This window comes from Equus przewalskii, chromosome 1, assembly GCF_037783145.1.
Source record: "Equus przewalskii isolate Varuska chromosome 1, EquPr2, whole genome shotgun sequence".
NCBI classification, from domain to species: domain Eukaryota; kingdom Metazoa; phylum Chordata; class Mammalia; order Perissodactyla; family Equidae; genus Equus; species Equus przewalskii.
The window spans coordinates 178,364,468-178,376,848 of NC_091831.1; positions in this window are offsets into that span (position 1 = coordinate 178,364,468).

The window sequence follows — 12,381 nt, forward strand, 5'->3', positions numbered from 1 at the left end:
CACAGAGAGTGAGTGAAGTCAGAGGCGCCAACGTGCCTATGTTTTTGGGAAGGATGCTGGCTGAGCAGCCTGGGATCAGGGAGTGAATGGCTTTACGTGCATGTTCAATTCACGTGTGGACTATGTATCAAGGTTTCATTAAAGATTTAGTTCAAATAACATCATAACCCAATGTTAATTGGCATTTTATTTTTCTTTCAAATTCAATGCCAGTGAATACCACATTTAGCACTCCATTTTGTGTGTGTGTGTTGGGGGGAGGTGTTTACTTTTGTGTCTGTTATTTTAACGTTTAACTCTCTGCATTTACTTTCTCTGCCCGCCTATGGAAGGCTTCCCTTTGGGACTGAGCTCCTGGGACTCCTCCCGCGCGCCAAATCACACTGAATCGTCGGTATCTGTTTGTTTGACGCTTGGCACCAGCGTGAGGCGCAGCGCTGTGTAATCGCAGCCAGAACTGGATTACAGGGAGAGCAGCAAGAAGCTGGCTGCGGTAATTGGGCGACTTTACACTTAGAGTGGTAGAAGTTTGCAGGGAGCCTCATTTTATTATCTCGGCTTCAGAGCTCCAGGTTGGGCGTCAGAGACCTGGTCAGGCTGGCGTTGCAGTTTCAGTTTGTCGGTGTCGCAATCCAATGTACACATCAGGATAGATGCGGAGAGGGCTGATGACCACTCTGAGTTTATTATAACCAGCGTTTCAATATATACATAGCTTACAGCTGTTAAACATACACAGGAAAAGATCAAAATTCAAAGTCTGAAGCATGGATTCTACTGAATGCTTATCGCTTTTGCACCACTGTAGAGTCAAAGAATCATAACTCAAACCATCGTGAGTCAGGGGTCTGTGTGTTGTGCTATGAAAAGTCTGGATGAGAAAACAATTTGTTTTCAGCAAGTGAGGAACTGAAATTTAAGATTTCTGGTTTATGATAGTACTAGGTGGTAACAAGGTTTAGGCTGTCCCCGTGGTTGTGAGTAAGGTGTGGAGTCAAAGTAGCTAAGAAATGGCTAGAAAATGGTGTTCAGAAAAAAACATCCACATGAGACTTGCAGTAAGCTAGTGTTACGGCAGGATTTAGAGTAAAGAACATTTAATGTCAACACTTTTGTTTTTGAGGAAGACTGGCCCTGAGCTAACATCTGTGCCCATCTTCGTCTACTTTATATGCGGGGTGCCACCACAGCATGGCTTGATATGCAGTCCGTAGGTCCACACCTGGCATCTGAACTGGCAAACCGCGGGCTGCTGAAGTGGAGTGTGAGAACTTAACCACTATGCCACTGAGCCAGCCCCTAATGTCAACATTTTTGATGCCTGCCCAGATCCTCAGTATTGGAGAGGAGTAGAAAACCATATGGAGAGGACTTCCAAAGAAAATGAGACTTGTGTTTACTCCCCCAGTAGAGGATGAACACTGATTTAGAGCTTGCTCTCTGCACTGAGGAGGGAGTCAAGGAATTGCCTTGAGAGAAGAGAGAACTTCCGTTTGAAAGAATGACAAACTTATCATGGGCTGACAAACAAATTGGGAGAAGAATCAGAGCGGAAGCAACGCTGGCTCACTGATATGGACTAACACAGATTTGACTGTTTCACATTCACTTCAATGCTGTTTGGGAGCTACTCTATGAAGAGCATAAGTCAAAATGTTCTTTAAAATAAGACCAAGACTTGGAAAGCACCATAAAATTAAATTTGTCCTGACTGAAAAACAAAGCTGATTTAGAGACAAAATTTGTCATGGATAGTAGAGACAAGTGCCCATTTTCATGGTGCAATTTTCTTATAATGTATTTAAGTTCCTTAAGGCTTATATAAAGATCATCAAAACTCCATTCAAGCACGCTCCTCCATGCAATAGTGCTGAGGTGCTTCTCTCATAACAACTTGCTTTAAGATTCTTGGGATCAATAAGCAGTTGGAACTTTAGGAATATGTCAAGGTATGGTAATTAAAACGAGACACTGACTAGTGGAAGCATTGAAGGAATTAATTGAACGGATGCAGGAAAAGCAAGCAAGAAGAGATTATGGTAGACTTTGTGTAAGATAATGTCCACAAAGTCTTTTAAGAATGAAAATTATTGTTGGGTCGCTAAAGGAAATTGAGTTACCATAGCTGTGAAAGTCTAATTCAGTGTGACAGAAGAGCACATTCTACCTTAATCTTGTGAAGAATGTACAATCCTGGAATATGTTCCCAAACCCAAAGATTGAACTCCAAACCCAGTTGCTATAGATCGTCATAGCTTTACAAGTTTATTTGTTCATTCCTTTCTTCCTTCCGAAGAGCCCAAGAAATAGAACCAGTAACATTCACATTGCACAGGTTGAAAAACAGAAAGTCAGAGAGTTTTCCTGATTTTCCAAGGTTACACAACTAGAAGTTCTAAGATGAAATGCAGGTTTCCTTCTTTTAATTACAGCCCCGAACAATGACCCCCGACTCAGGCTCAGAGCTGAACAGTTCTTTGCAGTGATCCTTTGGTCACTCTTTTCACGTTCCCGTTAACACTATGATGGCTCACTAACAAGAGGAAGAAGAGGATATAGATTCAGAAAATGAAAGAATAGATTTGACATAAAAAGATCTCATTGCTGAGTAGTTTTTAAATGCTTCATCCACAAAACCTGGATATAATTTTATTGGTGAATTCGGATCAGGCCTTCATAATCTCTCAGTGCTCAGTCCTGAGGAAAACATTCTATGCTTAAAGTACTTAGAAGTCCTTTGTCTTCTACTGTTCATTCTCTCACTCAATGAGTATCTATGGGGCACCTACTATGTGTCAAATGGTAACCACAACATTGAAGGAAACAGACAAATTTCCCTCACATTCATTTTTACATGGGAAGGATACAGGCAATAAACAAGATGAGTAAGTAAAATATATGTTATACATAGGCTGGCGATGAGTGTCATGGAGTAAAATAAAGGAAGGAGAATGAGCAGGGTTGAAAGGTGGTGTTGCAATTTTAAATGCAGGCAAACCTTAATGAGAATGTGACATTTACAAGAAGACCCAGAAGAGTCGGGGTGATGAGTCATGCCCCACATGAGAGAAGATTCTAGGCAGAGCACGCAGCAAACACTAAGGTCCTGAGGATGGAACATGCCTGATGGGTCCTAGAAGAGAGGAGGCTGGGACGGTCAGCTACAGTGAACAAGCAGAGAGTAAGAGGAGGCAAGACAGAGAGCCAGGTGTGGGGCTCAGCAGGCCTATCATCTGGGGCCTTGCAGCCCATTCCCAGGAATTTGGCTCTTTCTCAGGGAGATGAGAAGTCATGTGAAGGTTTTGAACTGAAGTATCACTATCGGACACATTTTAACAGGCTTCTGTTGTTTACAATAGACTAAAGGGGGCATTGGCAGAAACAGGGAAACCGCTCAAGACTGCTGCCAGCATCCAAGCCAGGCGTGCTGGAGTTCTGGACTGGGGTAGAGCCAGTGGAGGAGACGAGCAGCTGGATTCCGCACCAGTGGTGAAGGGAGAGCTGCCAGGAGTGGATAAGGGATAGCATGCGGCTCCTGGGAGGGAGATAGGAAGAAAAAATGACTCTGAGTTTTTTGACCTGAAGAATCAGAGGGATGAAGCTACCCTTAAATGAGGCGGTTAAAGACAAAGGACTGTCACTGGGGCTCTGAGCGCTTCTTGCCAATAGTAACGTCTTAGGATAACCTGGCTTTTTGCGTCTTGACATTTTGTTTTCTTATTGTTGGTTTAGTTCCAAGTTATATCAAACCATCTCATGCATTATGTCTATTAATAATAAATATCCCCATTCTTTTCACATTTCTTCAGTATGATCACATAATGAAAGAATAATGATGTTTAACTCGTGTTTGCTTCTGCCGGCTGAAAAGGCTGTGATAATTTTAGTCTCAGCAGGGAATCGGCCCCTCTTGACCATAACTGTCTTTTCTCTTTATTTTACCTATCGATTTAGTAATTCTTAGAGACGAGTGAAATGGTAACTTGCCAATTTTAAGTTTCCTGAACTTTATAAGTAAGAAGATGCATAGAGGGATACAGATAGCTCTTTAATAAATTACAAAGTATTCAACTCTTTTTTCGCATTCATTAAACGACAATGGCGAGCTTCAGAAGTAATAAATCGATATTTTTTTAACTCGGCATCTCATTTAGAATTTTAAAAGGTTTGTGAAAATTATTCACTTCTCTATTACAAACTGTTTCACTACTGTCATTTCTACACGTTCAGAGGAAGAACTCCTGTGTCTACCACTTTTAACACAACTATTTGGCCAGGAGCTTATGATTAAACCGAGCAAATGGCAGTGAACATTCAGTACCAGTCACTCTCAGTGAGCTGAACCCCCGCGGGCACTTGGTTTATTTGCACATTCCAACTTAGTTGTCTTTTTTCTAACTTGAAAATTGTTCTGTGCTAAAAAAAATTAACGATGTAAAGAATGAGACAAATTGAGGAAACCAAAAATGTTTGCACATCATAACCGTACAGCACTGCTACTTTTTAAAAAAATTTTCATAATATATTTTATTAGCCCAATAGGTACAAAACATTGTCATTTCGACATGTGTTCAATATAAAAAAAATTACTAATGAGATACAGTGGTCCTCTTTGAGATGTGTACTTACACTTTTAACGATTGGACTTAGAACAAAATGGTATCATAGTAGGTACAGTTAAACATAAATGACTAAGATAGAATACTTAAATGTACTTTTATAATTTTACTAAATCAGAGCAAAAATTACCTATAATATTCAGAAAAAAATGTGATTTTTCTATTTCAGTGACAAATTTAATATTGTAGTTTTCAGGCAAACACAGGCATTAAATTTCTTAATTCAATGTTAAGTTATAGGTAGATATTGGAGAAAAGATTCTGAAATATCATGAGAATTATGTCATTTTTCAGATTGATCTATATTTTATTTTCTACAAAATATAATGTTAACAGTTAGATCACTTACTTCTCAAGAGCAATGTTGCTAAAAAGTTTGATAAAGTAGCTTTGACAAAATTAGCCCAAAAGAGCCATGTAAGATCACTGCAATATTTTCCACCTATTTCTTCTTTTAGCCATAAGAGTTTTCAATAATAATATTAATTTTTAAACTCCTCCTAAAAGTTACATTCAAAATGGACACTCCTTCTGTCATATTTAAATCAAGAATATTAAATCGATAACTCACAACTCTACAACTCAGACTCTGTCCTGATGTCGGCTCGGGAAATTTAACCAAAAGTGAACCTATCTTTGGAATCTACATCAGCATTATCTCAAAATTTATTAACAATAGCCATAAATACAAATATTCAAGAAAGAACAATTACTATTATTTCATCCTGTTTCTTCTCAGTTTTTCACAGCAAAAGTAATTTAAAGGACCCTGAGACATTTTTTCTCCAAAACTATATTCCTCACAACCGATCAGAGTCCCTTCACAATCTAGCATTACACTCATGTTTTAGATTCAGCAACTAAGTAAGTGAAGTAATACATTGTTTGTTATTATCAATTTACATATTTGGACCACTTAGTCAATATTTTTGTCACTGTTAACTCAGCATCTCACTGAAAATAAATTATTTTGAATAAAAAATGAGATACAGAGAACACGAGAGCCCTACACAGTAATGAGAATAAGTACAGAAAGATTCTTAAGAGGAAAACAAGCAAACATGAACAACAGATCCTTCCACTTTCAGATTTTGTCTAGATCTAGCTGTGCCCTTTTCCCCCTCTAACACCAGCAGGAATTGCAATCACATACTTTCTTTACTACTGTTTTTTCTTAGGCTAGGTTCCCATATAGCAATGTCTGAGATAACAGCATGGCTGCAGGAGCAGAAATGAGGGACTGGAGGAGTGACACAGGGAAGGAGGGGATGTTAAAGCGTTGGTGCAGTATTGACTTAGCCACCACTGCGTGCGTGATCAGTTCTCATTATTGCTGGATCTGCTGAGGAGCCTTAGGAAAAGTATCTCAGAACCAGGCCCTCCAAGGATGAAAAAGGGAAACATTTATTTGCCATTCTCTCTCCTCATGGAATAAAAGATTGGTCCATGGGACATTAACTCTTTAGTGCTTCCAAGTTGTGCGTGTGTGAGAGACGGGAGATTCCTGGAAGTTCTCATGTCAAGGCATCAGACAAGACCTAGGGCAAGAAGCAAGAGGTGCAACGTATGTGCGTGACACGAGAAACTCTCAAGTTTTCCCTACTCAAAATTAGTTGCCACGGCTACGCTGGTATGTGAGATGAAGCCAAGAGGATGTGAAGTGCTTTAAAGAGGCATTTTATACAATCCACCGTGCCCCACTCAGATATGTAGATACGTGGAGGCTTTCCACTAACCCCAATCCATCCTGCAGTCCTCTTCAGCCTGATCCGAACTGTATGAGGTTTCATAAAAGACCGTTATTGTGACTAATTACAGTCCCTGTCCTGTAACTCACCCTGAACCCTTAACTGGTGTTCACCATTTTCCTCCCATGCTTCTCCTCCATGCATTCTAGATTTCTTGATCCCTCATTTCTCACATTAACTGTTCAAGCGTTTTTCTCTGATGGTAATAACTGAGAGCCTCAGCCCTCAAGGGATCCCTCAATTGCCTTGCCCTTGGGGGCCATAGTTACTGCAAGTAGAAGTTAGGATGAATGGGGTCCATCTGATTTCCACTTCTTGGTTCCCAGCTGAGTGTTTTTTAGGATGTAGCACAACATATCAGTCATTGCTTCGATGCTATGCCATACCCTGGATGTAGAACTCCAGTCTTTGGTGATAGTTCCTGTGCTGGCATCTTAGCTGAAATGCTATGAGGTCAATCTATGGTTTCATCAGTCTAAATGTTTCTGAGTGATGAGATCCATGGGGAGACCAGTTGGTGGGTCCCATAGTCATGTGCATATTGTAGAATCTTTCTTATTGTAGATTGAGCGCCTCGTTCTATATAATGTTGTGCAGGTGCCATGCTAATAGATCAGGGTTCTGTAAGCTCTCATATGGAGGTGCTGTCTGGCAGCACTTACTATCAGTAATAGGCCCCTGTTTTCAGACAACTGGTAAGTAACAGTCCCCAAATCCTATCCCTTGGGTATGCTTTCTAGGACTGTTTCCAGTACCAATCCTCTCACCAAAAGTAGAGCCTAAACCCAACACCTAACCAAGGAGGTTCTTTTGGAATCCCAGGCAGTTGGAGTGAGGAAAGGAGCAAAAAACAATATAAAGATGGTTATGGCACTGGCTACAGCTAAGGGTGATTCAGCACTCGATGCCACCAAAATTTTCTGAAGAGCCTTATAAAATGTGCCTCAGAAGCAGCCTCCCAGGGGACAAATGAAGGAAGCATTTATCTACTGTTGGCTCCTGTCCCTCATTGCTAAAGTGTTGCCCCATGGCGTGGTCACTCTCCCATCTTTTCAAGTAGTGCATTCACAGGACCAAGTGATTCCTGCAGGCTTCTCAGTGGGCTTCCTACACTGTGTCTTCAGAGAAGCCCTGGGACAGGAAGTGAAAGGTGCAGGGGATGAAATTAAGGTAAGGTGCAGTCAGGTCAACCTGTGCAAAGCTTGTCGAAGACTGCGCAGAGCCAATGCAGCATGGTGAAATAGTGGGGAGGGGCAAGGGGCGACGACGTGGGCACAAGAGTTCTCTGGAGGCTCCGTACTCTCCAATGCTTGAGGTGGACGCAGTGAAAGTGAATTCTCATTCTGTAGTTTCTCTATCAGTATTTCTTTTTCTTCCTCCAAAGTGGATCAAGTTGAGCCTTCAGTATATTCTCTATATATTCAGAATTGTATAAATATAATCTAATAAGGCATTAACTTAAGTACTACTTTAAGAAAATAAATGGCAATTATAAGACATGTCTATAATATACAGTAATTTTGAATTATCTTCTTAGCCAACGGGAGGATTTGTTCCACTGAAAGTTAGTAGATGAACTTCCTCCCTCTAAAAATAATATTAACTAAGCCTTGAAAATTAGTTTATTCTCCCGCATAAATAGTTTAGGGAGAGTCTCAAAGCAAAGAACAGGGGTTTGGCAATTCATCTAAGGGAAATTCATGTTTTTCAATGCTTTTGCATCAGTGGTTTGATGAAGCAATTGTTTTTCTTCTTGTTTTCCCTTTCAGAATAAAATTAGATAAATTAAAGGCATTAATGATTATACTCTTTTGATTTCATGGTATTTTTGCCATAATTATTGGGTGAGCTAAAACAATATCAAACTAGTTAATTGATTTTTGCTATCCCGTAGGCTTGTCGTTTATCCTGATTTAGTAAAGACACCAGGTGGCTTTATTTCATTTATTAGAAATGGATGTTATTCACTCTTCCATGATGTACCTGGGGCGTTGAGCTTTGGGATAAGGTTTGTGAATTGAATTATTATCACAATAAAAATTGTTTTCTGGCACACCTTGTTAGTAGTAACATAATTTATTTCCAAAGCTAAATAACATTAAAAACAAAGTTTTAGGGGCCGGCTCCATGGCCAAGTAGTTATGTTCTCGCGCTCTGCTTCCAGGGCCCAGGGTTTCGCTTGCTCGGATCCTGGTCGCGGACATGGCACTGCTTGTCAGGCCACACTGAAGTGGTGTCCCACATGCCACAACTAGAAGGACCCACAACTAAAATATACAACTATGTACTGGGGGGATTTGGAGAGAAAAAGCAGGGGAAAAAAAAAAAGAAGATTGACAACAGTTGTTAGTTCAGGTGCCAATCTTAGAAAAACAAAAAAACCCACAAAGTTTTAAATGGAAACTTCCTTTTAGGGATAATCAAGACAATATCAATGAAATGCCTACCACCTGCCATGGACTGAACTAGATTCTGGGGAAAAAACAATGGAGACAACTCAGTCCTTTCTCCTCACTGTGTAGCAGAGAATTTCAGTTCACTTTATAAAATTCAATGCTAGGGGGCTGGCCTGGTGGCGCGGCGGTTATGTTTGCACATTCTGCTTCTTGCCAGCCTGGGCTTCGCCAGTGTGGATCCCGGGTGTGTAAATCGCACTGCTTGGCAGAAGCCATGCTGTGGTAGGCATCCCTCGTATAAAGCAGAGGAAGATGGGCATGGATGTTAGCTCAGGGCCAGTCTTCCTCAGCAAAAAGAGAAGGAGTGCAGTAGTTAGCTCAGGGCTAATCTTCCTCAAAAAAAAAAAAAAATGCTATCTTTACATTAGAATTTTATGACATTCCATGTGTATCCTCTTCTTCTGCTTTCTCTAAGACAAGTTGAACTTGAGCCTAGTAGAACACATTTACTAATTTTCAATAGTGATATATCCTGGACATATCTGGTGAGCATAGGCTTCATTTTTACCCATCCTTGTAGTCCCTTGCAAGCAAATGCCAAGTCTGTCCATTTGTGTCCACCCATGTGGTGGTATTTGCTTTGATTGAGCTTCCCCGTCATCATCATGGTCCGGGCCCTCGTGTTGCATAGCTCGGCTGTGACAGTGTTTTCTTTTCCTGCTTCTGTCTTCTTATGTGCACCCCTCATGCACACCACGGTCTTTAAATTGGGTGACCGTACATTCCAATTTGCCTGGGACACTCTCATTTTTGCCTATTGTAATGACTGAGAACAGACCCTTTCAGTCTCAAAAATGATCCAATTGAGTGATAAGTCACATGGTCAAAATCTTTCAATGACCAAGGCGAAACACCTTGTCCAGGATTCAAAATTTTCTATAATTTGACCGTAACATACCTTTAGACTTTGCTTAATGTATGTTCTCATTTCGAAACCTACCTCAGTCATTCTCCATCTGAGATGATTTTGGTGACCAACTCAAGTTCCTTGATTTCATGCTCTCTCTCCTGATCACTTCCACGTTTCCTTTGAACCACGGTAAATACTTCTTTGTCACTCATGTACAGACTTGTGACAGCCATGATATTGTTTTCTAGTAAAGTTGGCTCTGATGCACAGCATTTGAGCGCCTTACGTGTTCTGCTAGGGGGCAATGTCGAGTAGTGTTTAATAGCGGGACTTTGGTGTCATGGTGCTTAGGCTTGAAGACTAGAGCTTCCAGTGCTTTCTACCACTTAAGCTCTTTTTTTACTTCATTATACAACTTCTCAAGGCAGCAAAAGATGACTTATAAAACAAGGAAAGGGTTAGGAAATACTAGGAGCCAAATGACATCAGAGAATACTTCACAAATGCTACTCATTCCACCACCACTTTTTTCTCACCAATAAATCTTTACATATTTGGAGATAATATTACTTCTACAAAAATGTAGGAGCCAGGTATGTATTACAAACTGAGCTCTACAGGATTGAATGGCCCACCTTCAAGGAATGTGAGGGTGTGATGGGGTGGAGTGCTATTTTCCCCAGGCCCACATTCCGGTTGTCTGGTTTGATCCTGGGGACTTTCTTATCTCACTTGAGGGCAACTACTCCTTTACCCAGGGAAGTCCTTCTTCATCCCAGCTTTGGTTCTCTCCTCCACAAAAGTTGTGTTCTCACTTTTTCATTTTCTCTGAACCAAAACCCTTTGAATCTAGACCCAACAGAGTTTCCCTATCTGGTCCTAACCTGCAGGCAACCTGCCATCTAGTGTTTAAGAGAAGAAGACAGATAAACAGATTAAATTCAGTGTGATAGGAAATATGATGAAGCAATGCACAGGCTAAATGGAGAGCAAATGTTGGAAATTGGACATATTTCTCTTTCTCCAATCTAGGATAAGCTGGAAAATATTATGCATAAGTATTTACTGAGCATATTCACTGAATTAACTATTTTATGATAATTAGTTTTAATAATTAGTTTCTTATTTTATACCAGTTCTTTCTGTTGTGATATGTCAACCTTCTTTTTTTTTTTTGGTGAGGAAGATTGGCCTTGAGCTAAAATCTGTTGCCAATCTTCCTCTTTTTTGCTTCAGGAAGATTGTCTCTGAGCTGACATCTGTGCCAAACTTCCTCTACTTTGTATTTGGGATGCCACCACAGCAGGGCTTGATGGGCAGTGTGTGGGTCTGCACCTAGGATCTGAACTTGCGAACCCCAGGAAGCCAAAGCGGAGCGTGAAAACTTAACCGCTACACCACCGGGCTGGCCCTCAACCATTTTAATAGTCATGAAAAATGGGTTTATGGGAGTACTTTACAACTGGTAAGGCAAGATTACTTATCTTCCAGGTCACTATCAGATTCACTGCAGTGCTTTTAACTACAGTGATAAGCGAGCTAAGCCAATAAACAGTCTACACAACACCAAATTAGTGCATACAGATAAAAATAAGTTTTATAATAAAAGCTAAAACTAAATATCAAAAATGTTTGATGAGTGAATTATTCAAAACTATTATACTATATGTATGTAACTTTACAAAATGTCAAACCTATTAATTCTGCATTTCTCGCCACAAGAGTTTCATGTCAGTGCCCCTCTGAGGCACCAATATACACACCGATTATAACATTAGGCATCTTAAAATTTCTGTCATTTAAGTGATATTTCTGAAAAAAAATTCCTTGGTAATAGTTTGAAAGGAACAAGGATTCCTTAAAATAAATTAAATGAGCAGCTACAAAATTTAAGAAAGTGAAAAACTCAGAAAGTGACACATCATTTTATACATTGAGTCTGTCAAGAAACCTCCTTGTCCCTTTTTAGCTCAGTTTTTTCTTCACTTATATTTGTACAAAGCAACATCTGACATTTAAGAAACACAATTCAAAAATGCCAAAAGAAAAAACGCAATTGAAAAGTATCCCAAAAGGAAAGTTTTGAAATATTATCTTTGATCACTTCCTATGAACAATTTTTCTTTTTAACTGACGTATTTCTTTGAAGTTCTTCTACTCAGGTCCCTAATGAAATGCTACTTGCAAGTAAAGCTCGACAGGGAAAAATACAAAGTGGATAGAAATGCGTTAATCCAAATTTAGGACAAATACACCTATGCACATACACACTAGTCCTGTCAAGTATATTTAGGATACAGTTTGCTGGTTGCTATCAGCCCTGGCAGGTGTTTATTAAAGGTATTTGGAAAGCCTATAAAAAAAAGAACAAGGAAGGTGTCAAGAGTCCAAGTCATGTCAGATTAAAAGATGAAATTCCCCAGAAGGCTCCTCAGCGTTCTGTGTGGGGATTTGGAAGTCAGTCATACATGGGGCTGGTAAGGCCAACTCAGATCAGTATCGGCCATTAAATAGTAGCTGGTCAGAGAAGCATCTGGGTAAGCATGACTGTCAGCATTTGTTGCAGATAAGAGTCAGCTGTGAGCCTGGCCAGGCAAAAGCAGGCCAAGCACAGATGTCGTCAGGCTCATAATAGGAAGATGCTACAGCAGGAGAATTAGGCACCAGGGTCATCCACACCATTGAGCAATGGAAGTGGAAAGTCTAAG